The sequence below is a fragment of the Pseudophryne corroboree genome, chromosome 2 (genome assembly GCF_028390025.1).
Source record: "Pseudophryne corroboree isolate aPseCor3 chromosome 2, aPseCor3.hap2, whole genome shotgun sequence".
In the NCBI taxonomy this organism is placed as follows: domain Eukaryota; kingdom Metazoa; phylum Chordata; class Amphibia; order Anura; family Myobatrachidae; genus Pseudophryne; species Pseudophryne corroboree.
The window spans coordinates 66,423,562-66,435,926 of record NC_086445.1 but is presented as its reverse complement, the minus strand read 5'-3'; the positions used below and the strand labels follow the sequence as shown (position 1 = coordinate 66,435,926).

Genomic DNA, 12,365 nt, shown 5'->3' with positions numbered 1-12,365 from the left:
CCTTACTTGGACGATCTCCTGATAAGGGCACGGTCCAGAGAACAGTTAGAGGTCGGAGTAGCACTATCTCAAATAGTACTACGACAGCACGGATGGATTCTAAATATTCCAAAATCGCAGCTGATTCCGACGACACGTCTGCTGTTCCTAGGGATGATTCTGGACACAGTACAGAAAAAGGTGTTTCTCCCGGAAGAGAAAGCCAGGGAGTTATCCGACCTAGTCAGGAAACTCCTAAGACCAGGCCAGGTGTCAGTGCATCAGTGCACAAGGGTCCTGGGAAAGATGGTGGCTTCTTACGAAGCGATTCCATTCGGCAGATTCCACGCAAGAACTTTTCAGTTGGATCTGCTAGACAAATGGTCCGGATCGCATCTTCAAATGCATCAGCGGATAACCCTGTCTCCAAGGACAAGGGTGTCTCTCCTGTGGTGGTTACAGAGTGCTCATCTCCTAGAGGGCCGCAGATTCGGCATTCAGGATTGGGTCCTGGTGACCACGGATGCCAGCCTGAGAGGCTGGGGAGCAGTCACACAGGGAAAAAATTTCCAGGGCTTGTGGTCAAGCATGGAAACGTCACTTCACATAAATATCCTGGAACTAAGGGCCATTTACAATGCCCTAAGTCAGGCAAGGCCTCTGCTTCAGGGTCAGCCAGTATTGATCCAGTCGGACAACATCACGGCAGTCGCCCACGTAAACAGACAGGGCGGCACAAGAAGCAGGAGGGCAATGACGGAAGTGGCAAGGATTCTTCGCTGGGCGGAAAATCATGTGATAGCACTGTCAGCAGTGTTCATTCCGGGAGTGGACAACTGGGAAGCAGACTTCCTCAGCAGACACGATCTTCACCCGGGGGAGTGGGGACTTCACCCAGAAGTCTTCCACATGATTGTAAACCGTTGGGAAAAACCAAAGGTGGACATGATGGCGTCTCGCCTCAACAAAAAACTGGACAGATATTGCTCCAGGTCAAGGGACCCTCAGGCAATAGCTGTGGACGCCCTGGTAACACCGTGGGTGTACCGGTCAGTGTATGTGTTCCCTCCTCTTCCTCTCATACCAAAAGTACTGAGAATCATAAGAAGGAGAGGAGTAAAGACTATACTCGTGGCTCCGGATTGGCCAAGAAGGACTTGGTACCCGGAAATTCAAGAGATGCTCACGGAAGACCCGTGGCCTCTACCTCTAAGTCAGGACCTGCTCCAGCAGGGACCATGTCTGTTCCAAGACTTACCGCGGCTGCGTTTGACGGCATGGCGGTTGAACGCCGGATCCTGAAGGAAAAAGGCATTCCGGATGAAGTCATCCCTACCCTGATCAAAGCCAGGAAGGATGTAACCGTACAACATTATCACCGTATTTGGCGTAAATATGTTGCGTGGTGCGAGGCAAGGAAGGCCCCTACGGAGGAATTTCAACTGGGTCGATTCCTGCATTTCCTGCAAACAGGACTGTCTATGGGCCTCAAATTAGGGTCCATTAAGGTTCAAATTTCGGCCCTGTCGATATTCTTCCAAAAAGAACTAGCTTCTGTTCCTGAAGTTCAGACGTTTGTCAAGGGAGTACTGCATATACAGCCTCCTTTTGTGCCTCCAGTGGCACCTTGGGATCTCAATGTAGTGTTGGGATTCCTAAAATCATATTGGTTTGAACCACTCACCACTGTGGACTTGAAATATCTCACATGGAAAGTGGTAATGCTGTTAGCCCTGGCTTCAGCCAGGCGTGTATCAGAATTGGCGGCTTTATCCTATAAAAGCCCTTACCTAATTTTTCATACGGACAGGGCAGAATTGAGGACTCGTCCTCAATTTCTCCCTAAGGTGGTTTCAGCATTTCACTTAAACCAACCTATTGTGGTGCCTGCGGCTACTAGGGACTTGGAGGATTCCAAGTTGCTGGACGTAGTCAGGGCCCTGCAAATATATGTTTCCAGGACGGCTGGAGTCAGAAAATCTGACTCGCTGTTTATCCTGTATGCACCCAACAAGCTGGGTGCTCCTGCTTCTAAGCAGACGATTGCTCGTTGGATTTGTAGTACAATTCAGCTTGCACATTCTGTGGCAGGCCTGCCACAGCCAAAATCTGTAAAAGCCCATTCCACACGGAAAGTGGGCTCATCTTGGGCGGCTGCCCGAGGGGTCTCGGCTTTACAACTTTGCCGAGCAGCTACTTGGTCAGGGGCAAACACGTTTGCTAAATTCTACAAATTTGATACCCTGGCTGAGGAGGACCTGGAGTTCTCTCATTCGGTGCTGCAGAGTCATCCGCACTCTCCCGCCCGTTTGGGAGCTTTGGTATAATCCCCATGGTCCTTTCGGAGTCCCCAGCATCCACTAGGACGTTAGAGAAAATAAGAATTTACTTACCGATAATTCTATTTCTCATAGTCCGTAGTGGATGCTGGGCGCCCATCCCAAGTGCGGATTGTCTGCATTACTTGTACATAGTTATTGTTACAAAAATCGGGTTATTGTTGTTGTGAGCCATCTTTTCAGAGGCTCCGCTGTTATCATGCTGTTAACTGGGTTCAGATCACAAGTTGTACGGTGTGATTGGTGTGGCTGGTATGAGTCTTACCCGGGATTCAAAATCCTTCCTTATTGTGTACGCTCGTCCGGGCACAGTATCCTAACTGAGGCTTGGAGGAGGGTCATAGGGGGAGGAGCCAGTGCACACCAGGTAGTCCTAAAGCTTTTACTTTGTGCCCAGTCTCCTGCGGAGCCGCTATTCCCCATGGTCCTTTCGGAGTCCCCAGCATCCACTACGGACTATGAGAAATAGAATTATCGGTAAGTAAATTCTTATTATTTTCAACACCAGGGTTGGAATGCCATTAGTTCTCTCATTGGCTGCACTGATATAATATCATCAGCCAAAAGCAGAAACTATCCGGCATAACAAATACACCCTGGCATTGTCTATTTTTTCCAAAGGCTGATATGAGTAAGGGTCTCATCACGCATATAATGCGATAGCACATGCAGGGAAACAGAACCACGAGAAATATCCAAAGGCCTTGCCTGTCTTTCCAATTTCATTGGTGTTTCCGTTATAATTAAAATTCACATTATAGCATCTCTAAAGATCATATAGCGAGCGGAATAATAGCCACTCCGACTAGAGGCGTGATAGAGACATTCACAAGTACCGCACATACCGTATTACTCAAGTGAATAGATTTTTTTATTTTTTTTTGAGGATCATTTGCTTGCCTTGTGACTAATATCACTTATATGTTTACAAACTTATGGATTATATTGCAAGATAGAGCACAGATTATACTTTACAATTAATTAAATAATATATGTTTTCTACTCTCAATTCTTGATTCTCACTTTCAATATTGGGACTTAGAAGTACCTATATGTTTTCTCATTGGCTGCGCTGACATACTGTCATTAGCCAAAAGCAGAAATTATTGGACACACCTTTACACCCCCAAACTATCTGTAATTACATTGGCTGGTGTGAGTAGGGGTCTCTCATCCAGCATTCAATGCTCGAGGAGATGCAGGACAGCAGAACCCAGAAATACACCTAAAGGCCTTGCCTATCCCTATCACCTTGTAGACAACCATTGACATCATTTATCAGAATATGGATAATTGATCAGGAGCTGCGTCCCAGTATATATGCAGAAACTTTTACAATTAAAATTTTGTTTTGTTGTATGTTTATATGTGAAGTTTGTTAATATTTCGCCTTTTAAAATTCAGCAGTGAATACACTCCAATTTTATGGTATATAATAAAAGTTAAGTTTTATATTTGCGTTTAATACAATATGGGTAAAGTCGAGGTACATATATGAGTGCCCCAACATAGTGCCATACTCTTGTAGTATTTTCTTTTGTATTAATAGTACCGCAACAGGGTGGCAGTGCGTCCTGTGCCGGCCCTGCACCCTAAACCCATGACGTCATGATGTCACACATAGGGGACGGGGCTGATAACCGATGATGGGAAGTTGAGCTCCACAGGCTGCAGGGTATCTGCCAGGAGCATCCCTTGGGCAGGACACCTCCATACTATATATACTTTTAGTCAGAGGACTTCTTTCCAAGTTCCTCCTTCCAAGAACTTGTCTCAAGAAGACAGCAAGACACCAAAAATTGGTGGGAGTCCTTAATGTAGTTTATGTTAAAGTAAATGGTGAATCATGGTCATGGGTGGTTTCCAAGTGTTGACTGTCTAGATATTTCTACAAAGACACCAACTCCTGCTTTCATGTTGGATGGCTGATGATGCCCCTGTTTTACCATAGACACACTCACCTTCCCACCACCAGTTACAGTGGTTTTTGCTCTACTGTATAGGGTGTATTTACTAAAGCGTGGGTTTCCAAAAGTAACCCATAGCAACCAATCAGATTTTAGCTATTATCTTATAGAAGGTGCTAGATAAATAATAAGTAGAATCTGATTGGCTGCTGTGGGCAACATCTCCACTTTCATCAACCACACTTTAGTAAATATACCCCTATTGGGGATATTCAATTATCCGCGGAAAAACGTTTTTCTGGCTTTTTTCCGATGTTTCACCGATTTATTTTTACAGGCTATCCAGATGGATTAGCTGTAAAAAAAAAAACCTTCTCCCGAAAACACACAGGTTCAGTGAAACCTGTGCGTTTTCGTGTGAAACCGCCCCGTTTTCGGATGAAAACGGGGCTGTTTCCGGGGATTCTGCTTCGCCTGCCGGAGGCAGGTGAAACAAAATCCCTGATAAGCCGGCGCGTGCCGCGGCTTATCAGGGTTAATTAGCTAGCCCCCTGCGGGACAATTAGCCCCGGTAAAATACCGGGGCAAATTGGATATCCCATGTTTCTTAAAGACAAGGATAATGATTAGTACACATGTGGGCTTATCAATTAATCATTAGTCACTTCACAAATATCTTGGTTGGACTTTGACCTATCAAAAAATACTTTATACGTTATTCATATATACTGTAGGACAAATACAACCTGTACATTCATCGAGTCTTTACTGTTCAGCCCCTTGATCCTTTTGGTGCACAAATAGCATTACAGGAATATTTTAGGGAAACGTAACACCCAGGCTTGGGCAGTCCTGTGGGCCAACTAATAACCATCCCGTAAAACAAGGAGAAAACATCCCTCTCTCTCGCCTCTCATATTAAAGGGTCTATTTATGTCCCATGCACTTTTGCCCGGTTAAGTATGACCTGTATCACAGCTATTTGCAGCGAGAAGAGATAAATTACTGGAGCAATTTAACAAAACCTCTCTGGACCAGATGCATCATCTCTTGGAAAGTGATAAAATGGAGAGTGAAAAAGTACCAGCCAATCAGCTCCTGTCATTTTTCAAACACAGCCTGTGACATGGAAGTTAGGACCTGATTGGCTGGCACTTTTTCATGTACAAGGTAATAAAAAATAAGAATTTACTCACCGGTAATTCTATTTCTCATAGTCCGTAGTGGATGCTGGGGACTCCGTAAGGACCATGGGGATTAGCGGCTCCGCAGGAGACTGGGCACAACTATAAAGAAAGCTTTTAGACTACTGGTGTGCACTGGCTCCTCCCACTAAAACCCTCCTCCAGACCTCAGTTAGGATACTGTGCCCGGAAGAGCTGACACAATTAGGAAGGATTTTGAATCCCGGGTAAGACTCAGAGGCAGAACTCTGGGAGGCAACGGAGTCATCTGCCGCCGGGCTCCTGCTCTGAAGGGGGGCACCTCTCCTCCCATTCTGTGACACCAGTGAATTAAGTTAATTGATAGCTGCCGCTGTCTTTTCAGTGGCCGACTTCCTCACTGGTCCCTGCACCTTACAAATCGCACCCTCTTTATTATACTGAATATACACATTTTACAAGTGTCATACCCAGGATTAGAAACCACAACCTATTACACTGGATGCGGCACCTTACTGATGAAGCTGTTTGCTCCTGTATAGGAAATATGAGAATTCTAACTATATGAAGCTACTTCTCTGACAATTACACGTAACTTCATATAGTTAGAATTCTCCTCTACAGGAGCAAATAACTCCATCAGTAAAGTGTCTGCTGTTAGTGTAACAGGTCATGGGTTCTAATCCTGGGTATGACTGCTAAGAAATGTGTGATTTAAAATAAAAGACAATTAAATGTATAAATACAGTATATAATTTTTTTTCAGAACACTCCATACACACACACACACACACACACACACACACACACACACACACACATATACACACACACACGCACACATACATACATACATATATTTATCTTAATATAGGAAATAGGGGGGCACCAATATTTATCTTGCCTCCGGGCGACTGTGACGAACTTACGCCACTGGTAAGACTCATACCAGCCACACCAATCACACCGTATAACTCGTGATACAATACCCAGTTAACAGTATGATAACAACTGAGCCTCTCAACAGATGGCTCAACAATAACCCTTTAGTTAAGCAATAACTATATACAAGTATTGCAGACAATCCGCACTTGGGATGGGCGCCCAGCATCCACTACGGACTATGAGAAATAGAATTACCGGTGAGTAAATTCTTATTTTCTCTAACGTCCTAAGTGGATGCTGGGGACTCCATAAGGACCATGGGGATTATACCAAAGCTCCCAAACGGGCGGGAGAGTGCGGATGACTCTGCAGCACCGAATGAGAGAACTCAAGGTCCTCCTCAGCCAGGGTATCAAATTTGTAGAATTTTGCAAACGTGTTTGCCCCTGACCAAGTTGCAGCTCGGCAAAGTTGAAGAGCCGAGACCCCTCGGGCAGCCGCCCACGAAGAGCCCACTTTACTCGTGGAATGGGCTTTTACTGATTTAGGATGCGGCAGTCCAGCCGCAGAATGTGCAAGCTGAATCGTACTACAGATCCAGCAAACAATAGTCTGCTTTGAAGCAGGTGCACCCAACTTGTTGGGCGCATACAGGATAAAGAGCGAGTCAGTCTTTCTGACTCCAGCTGTCCTGGAAACATAAATTTTCAGGGCCCTGACTACATCCAACAACTTGGAAGCCTCCAAGTCATTTGTAGCCGCAGGCACCACGATAGGTTGGTTCAGATGAAAAGCTGATACCACTTTGGGGAGAAACTGGGGACGAGTCCTCAATTCTGCCCTATCCATATGGAAAATCAGATAAGGGCTTTTACATGACAAAGCCGCCAATTCTGAAACACGCCTGGCCGAAGCCAAAGCCAATAACATGACCACTTTCCACGTGAGATATTTCAAATCCACGGTTTTCAGTGGCTCAAACCAATGTGACTTTAGGAAATCCAACACCACGTTGAGATCCCAAGGTGCCACTGGAGGCACAAAAAGGGGGCTGAATATGCAGCACTCCCTTAACAAAAGTCTGAACTTCAGGTAGTGAAGCCAATTCTCTCTGGAAGAAAATCGATAGAGCCGAAATCTGGACCTTAATGGAACCCAATTTTAGGCCCATAGTCACCCCTGACTGTAGGAAGTGCAGGAACCGGCCCAGCTGAAATTCTTCCGTTGGGGCCTTCCTGGCCTCACACCACGCAACATATTTTCGCCATATGCGGTGATAATGGTTTGCGGTTACTTCTTTCCTAGCCTTAATCAGCGTAGGAATGACTTCCTCCGGAATGCCCTTTTCCTTCAGGATCCGGTGTTCAACCGCCATGCCGTCAAACGTAGCCGCGGTAAGTCTTGGAACAGACAGGGCCCCTGCTGCAGCAGGTCTTGTCTGAGCGGTAGAGGCCATGGGTCCTCTGACATAATTTCTTGAAGTTCCGGATAGAGATGAGCGGGTTCGGTTTCTCTGAATCCGAACCCGCCAGAACTTCATGTTTTTTTTCACGGGTCCGAGCAACTCGGATCTTCCCGCCTTGCTCGGTTAACCCGAGCGCACCCGAACGTCATCATGAAGCTGTCGGATTCTCGCGAGGCTCGGATTCTATCGCGAGACTCGGATTCTATATAAGGAGCCGCGCGTCGCCGCCATTTTCACACGTGCATTGAGATTGATAGGGAGAGGACGTGGCTGGCGTCCTCTCCGTTTAGAATAGATTAGAGAGACACTTGATTTACTAATTTTGGGGAGCATTAGGAGTACTCAGTACAGTGCAGAGTTTTGCTGATAGTGACCAGTGACCACCAGTTTTATTTATAATCCGTTCTCTGCCTGAAAAAAGCGATACACAGCACACAGTGACTCAGTCACATACCATATCTGTGTGCACTGCTCAGGCTCAGGCCAGTGTGCTGCATCATCTATTATCTATATATAAATAATATTATATATATCTGTCTGACTGCTCAGCTCACACAGCTTATAATTGTGGGGGAGACTGGGGAGCACTACTGCAGTGCCAGTTATAGGTTATAGCAGGAGCCAGGAGTACATAATATATTATATAGTGAGTGACCACCAGACACACAGTGCAGTTTATTTAATATATCCGTTCTCTGCCTGAAAAAAGCGATACACACAGTGACTCAGTCAGTCACATACCATATCTGTGTGCACTGCTCAGGCTCAGGCCAGTGTGCTGCATCATCTATATATATTATATATCTGTCTGACTGCTCAGCTCACACAGCTTATAATTGTGGGGGAGACTGGGGAGCACTACTGCAGTGCCAGTTATAGGTTATAGCAGGAGCCAGGAGTACATAATATTATATTAAAATTAAACAGTGCACACTTTTGCTGCAGGAGTGCCACTGCTAGTGTGACTAGTGACCAGTGACCTGACCACCAGTATATATAATATTAGTAGTATACTATCTCTTTATCAACCAGTCTATATTAGCAGCAGACACAGTACAGTGCGGTAGTTCACGGCTGTGGCTACCTCTGTGTCGGCACTCGGCAGCCCGTCCATAATTGTATATACCACCTAACCGTGGTTTTTTTTTCTTTCTTTATACATACATACTAGTTACGAGTATACTATTTCTTTATCAACCAGTCTATATATTAGCAGCAGACACAGTACAGTGCGGTAGTTCACGGCTGTGGCTACCTCTGTGTCGGCACTCGGCAGCCCGTCCATAATTGTATATACCACCTAACCGTGGTTTTTTTTTCTTTCTTTATACATACATACTAGTTACGAGTATACTATCTCTTTATCAACCAGTCTATATATTAGCAGCAGACACAGTACAGTGCGGTAGTTCACGGCTGTGGCTACCTCTGTGTCGGCACTCGGCAGCCCGTCCATAATTGTATATACCACCTAACCGTGTTTTTTTTTTCTTTCTTTATACATACATACTAGTTACGAGTATACTATCTCTTTATCAACCAGTCTATATATTAGCAGCAGACACAGTACAGTGCGGTAGTTCACGGCTGTGGCTACCTCTGTGTCGGCACTCGGCAGCCCGTCCATAATTGTATATACCACCTAACCGTGGTTTTTTTTTCTTTCTTTATACATACATACTAGTTACGAGTATACTATCTCTTTATCAACCAGTCTATATATTAGCAGCAGACACAGTACAGTGCGGTAGTTCACGGCTGTGGCTACCTCTGTGTCGGCACTCGGCAGCCCGTCCATAATTGTATATACCACCTAACCGTGGTTTTTTTTTCTTTCTTTATACATACATACTAGTTACGAGTATACTATCTCTTTATCAACCAGTCTATATTAGCAGCAGACACAGTACAGTGCGGTAGTTCACGGCTGTGGCTACCTCTGTGTCGGCACTCGGCAGCCCGTCCATAATTGTATATACCACCTAACCGTGGTTTTTTTTTCTTTCTTTATACATACATACTAGTTACGAGTATACTATCTCTTTATCAACCAGTCTATATATTAGCAGCAGACACAGTACAGTGCGGTAGTTCACGGCTGTGGCTACCTCTGTGTCGGCACTCGGCAGCCCGTCCATAATTGTATATACCACCTAACCGTGGTTTTTTTTTCTTTCTTTATACATACATACTAGTTACGAGTATACTATCTCTTTATCAACCAGTCTATATATTAGCAGCAGACACAGTACAGTGCGGTAGTTCACGGCTGTGGCTACCTCTGTGTCGGCACTCGGCAGCCCGTCCATAATTGTATATACCACCTAACCGTGTTTTTTTTTTCTTTCTTTATACATACATACTAGTTACGAGTATACTATCTCTTTATCAACCAGTCTATATTAGCAGCAGACACAGTACAGTGCGGTAGTTCACGGCTGTGGCTACCTCTGTGTCGGCACTCGGCAGCCCGTCCATAATTGTATATACCACCTAACCGTGGTTTTTTTTTCTTTCTTTATACATACATACTAGTTACGAGTATACTATCTCTTTATCAACCAGTCTATATTAGCAGCAGACACAGTACAGTGCGGTAGTTCACGGCTGTGGCTACCTCTGTGTCGGCACTCGGCAGCCCGTCCATAATTGTATATACCACCTAACCGTGGTTTTTTTTTCTTTCTTTATACATACATACTAGTTACGAGTATACTATCTCTTTATCAACCAGTCTATATATTAGCAGCAGACACAGTACAGTGCGGTAGTTCACGGCTGTGGCTACCTCTGTGTCGGCACTCGGCAGCCCGTCCATAATTGTATATACCACCTAACCGTGTTTTTTTTTTCTTTCTTTATACATACATACTAGTTACGAGTATACTATCTCTTTATCAACCAGTCTATATATTAGCAGCAGACACAGTACAGTGCGGTAGTTCACGGCTGTGGCTACCTCTGTGTCGGCACTCGGCAGCCCGTCCATAATTGTATATACCACCTAACCGTGGTTTTTTTTTCTTTCTTTATACATACATACTAGTTACGAGTATACTATCTCTTTATCAACCAGTCTATATATTAGCAGCAGACACAGTACAGAGCGGTAGTTCACGGCTGTGGCTACCTCTGTGTCGGCACTCGGCAGCCCGTCCATAATTGTATATACCACCTAACCGTGGTTTTTTTTTCTTTCTTTATACATACATACTAGTTACGAGTATACTATCTCTTTATCAACCAGTCTATATATTAGCAGCAGACACAGTACAGTGCGGTAGTTCACGGCTGTGGCTACCTCTGTGTCGGCACTCGGCAGCCCGTCCATAATTGTATATACCACCTAACCGTGGTTTTTTTTGCTTTCTTTATACATACATACTAGTTACGAGTATACTATCTCTTTATCAACCAGTCTATATATTAGCAGCAGACACAGTACAGTGCGGTAGTTCACGGCTGTGGCTACCTCTGTGTCGGCACTCGGCAGCCCGTCCATAATTGTATATACCACCTAACCGTGGTTTTTTTTTCTTTCTTTATACATACATACTAGTTACGAGTATACTATCTCTTTATCAACCAGTCTATATTAGCAGCAGACACAGTACAGTGCGGTAGTTCACGGCTGTGGCTACCTCTGTGTCGGCACTCGGCAGCCCGTCCATAATTGTATATACCACCTAACCGTGGTTTTTTTTTCTTTCTTTATACATACATACTAGTTACGAGTATACTATCTCTTTATCAACCAGTCTATATATTAGCAGCAGACACAGTACAGTGCGGTAGTTCACGGCTGTGGCTACCTCTGTGTCGGCACTCGGCAGCCCGTCCATAATTGTATATACCACCTAACCGTGGTTTTTTTTTCTTTCTTTATACATACATACTAGTTACGAGTATACTATCTCTTTATCAACCAGTCTATATATTAGCAGCAGACACAGTACAGTGCGGTAGTTCACGGCTGTGGCTACCTCTGTGTCGGCACTCGGCAGCCCGTCCATAATTGTATATACCACCTAACCGTGTTTTTTTTTTCTTTCTTTATACATACATACTAGTTACGAGTATACTATCTCTTTATCAACCAGTCTATATTAGCAGCAGACACAGTACAGTGCGGTAGTTCACGGCTGTGGCTACCTCTGTGTCGGCACTCGGCAGCCCGTCCATAATTGTATATACCACCTAACCGTGGTTTTTTTTTCTTTCTTTATACATACATACTAGTTACGAGTATACTATCTCTTTATCAACCAGTCTATATATTAGCAGCAGACACAGTACAGTGCGGTAGTTCACGGCTGTGGCTACCTCTGTGTCGGCACTCGGCAGCCCGTCCATAATTGTATATACCACCTAACCGTGGTTTTTTTTTCTTTCTTTATACATACATACTAGTTACGAGTATACTATCTCTTTATCAACCAGTCTATATATTAGCAGCAGACACAGTACAGTGCGGTAGTTCACGGCTGTGGCTACCTCTGTGTCGGCACTCGGCAGCCCGTCCATAATTGTATATACCACCTAACCGTGGTTTTTTTTTCTTTCTTTATACATACATACTAGTTACGAGTATACTATCTCTTTATCAACCAGTCTATATTAGCAGCAG

General features: G+C 44.6%; 1 protein-coding gene across 7 annotated transcripts in view; it reads right to left on the bottom strand.

Annotated features, from left to right (window-relative positions):
- Positions 1 to 12,365, bottom strand: part of GRM5 (glutamate metabotropic receptor 5) — a 634,815-nt gene that overhangs the window by 101,445 nt on the left and 521,005 nt on the right. The window lies entirely within an intron of this gene.